Source organism: Pteropus vampyrus, unplaced genomic scaffold (genome assembly GCF_000151845.1).
Source record: "Pteropus vampyrus isolate Shadow unplaced genomic scaffold, Pvam_2.0 Scaffold566, whole genome shotgun sequence".
Lineage (NCBI taxonomy): Eukaryota > Metazoa > Chordata > Mammalia > Chiroptera > Pteropodidae > Pteropus > Pteropus vampyrus.
This window is the reverse complement of record NW_011889347.1, coordinates 1984577-1986811: the sequence shown is the minus strand read 5'-3', so window position 1 is coordinate 1986811 and position 2235 is coordinate 1984577.

Sequence of the window (2235 nt, the reverse complement as noted above, 5' to 3'; positions counted from 1 at the left end):
CCCTCCAGGTCCATCATGAAATATCATTTTCCATCCCATTAGTTTTAGTCTGTGTGTGTGTTTTAATCAAAAGCGAGTATCTTATAGGCAGCATATGTAAGGGTCTTGTTTTGTTATCCATTCAGCTACCCTGTCTTTTGATTGGAGAATTTACTTCTTCCATTTGAAGTAGTTGTTGATAGATATGTAGCTATTGTCATTCTTTGTTTAGACTTTTGATACATAATTTTTCTTCTTCTTAAAGAAGTCCACCGCCCCTGAACATTTCCTGTAATACTGGCTTGGTGGTGATGACTCTTTTAGTTTTTTCTGGTCTGGGAAACTCTTTATCTATCCTTCAGTTCTCAATGATAACTTTGCTGGGTAAAGTAATCTTGGTTGTAGGTCTTGGGTTTCCATCCCTTTGAAAATTTTGTGCCAAACCCTTCTGGCCTACAATATTTCTGTTGAGAAATCGACTGACAGTCTTATGGGTATTCCCTTGTAGGTAACTAATTACTTTTCTCTTGCTGCTTTTAGGATTCTCTCTTTGTATTTAACTGTCGGCATTTTAATTATGATGTGTCTTGGCATGGGCCTCTTTGAGTTCATCTTGTTTGGGACTCTCAAAGTTCCTGGGTTTGTACGCCTATTTCCTTCACCAGGTTAGGGAAGTTTTTGTCATTATTTCTTCAAATAGTTTTCCAATTCCTTGCTCTCTCTCTTCTCCTTCTGGTACTCCTATAATGCAAATGTTGTTATACTTGATGTTGTCCCAGAGGGTTCTTAAACTATCTTTTATTTTTTGGCTTATTTTTTCTTGTTGCTGTTCTTATTTGGTGTCCTCTGTTATTCCAATTCTCTATGTTGCTGATTCGATCCTCCATTTCATCCACTCTGTTGATTCCCTTTAATGTACTCTTCATCTCAGATATTATATTCCTCATTTCTGACTGGTTTCTTTTATAGTTTCCATTTCCACTCTTTTATGTTTTTTGTCTCTTTGTTAAAGTTCTCACTGAGTTCATCTTCTCTTCCCCTAAGTTACTCAAACATTTTTTATAACCAGTGTTTTGAACTCTGCATCTGGTACATTGCTTGTCCCCATTCTGGTGAATTTTTATTCTCTGAAGCTTTGTTCTGTTCCTTCAAGTGGGACATACTTCTTTGCCTCCCCATTTTGGCTGCTTCCCTGTGTCTATTTCTATGCATTAGGTAGGATTCCTAAGTTTTCCGGTCTTAGTAGAGTGTCTTTATGTAGTAGGTGTGCTGTGGGGCCTTTTGGCACTGACCTAAGAGGGATCCAGCTGCAGGCCTGTGCACCACTGGGGCCACCTGGTAAGATTCACTGAGTAATCCACAAATGGTTGCCACCCATGCTGTGCTTATAGGTGCTCATCAGACCAGGTCAGAAACCAAGGTCACCTCCACTGCTATGGAGCTTGGGGCTACTCAGCAACAGGTATGGGGCATGCCGAGACCAGATGTTGCTTCTCTGGGTTTTATGAGTCTTTGAAAGATTTTATGAAAGTTCTTAACAGGACCCAAAACAGCCCTTTTGTATGGATTAAATCACCGGAAGCGGCTCGGGTGGGCCCACAAGGTGAGAGAGGTAGATTCTCAGGGAACACCTTGGACAGAGCTACCTGTGTTATGCACATTGATGGTGCCTGCATCTGAAGGCTGTGAGGAGGAGGACTCAACAACAAAGAAATATTGGTTTCTGGCTATATCTCTGTCCAGGAGCCAGACACCCCTCTAGCTCTCACCCTGACACCCGACAACTCAGCACCTCCCCGTATGTCCTTGGCGCCCCTCGAGCAGCTGCCCCAATGCTGGAGTTCAGAGCAAGCGAGTCCATCACTGAGTAAGGCCAGACATGGGCCCTTTAAGAGGAAGGTCTTCACTTCCCCCAGTCCTCGTTCTCCCTCAGCCACAACGTCTGCTGGTTTTTACAGCCTGAGGTTGTGGAGACTTCTCTTCTCATCATGAAACTCTGGGCTGGGAAGCCCAGTGTGTGGCCAGGACCCCTCACTCCTTAGGCAGGGGAGGTGGCTCTGCAGCCAAGAGAACTCTCCCGATTCTTGATCTCCACATGTGGTGTGGGACTGGGTTGTTTCGTGTCTTTGCCCTTCCTACCATTTTGTGGTGACCTGTTATTTGAGGTGACCTAGTTGTAAGGCTTCTATTCTGCCAGACTTATGGTGACTCTGTATACTAGTTGCTCTGTAGTTTTGTTATGATTTTAGTGTGGCC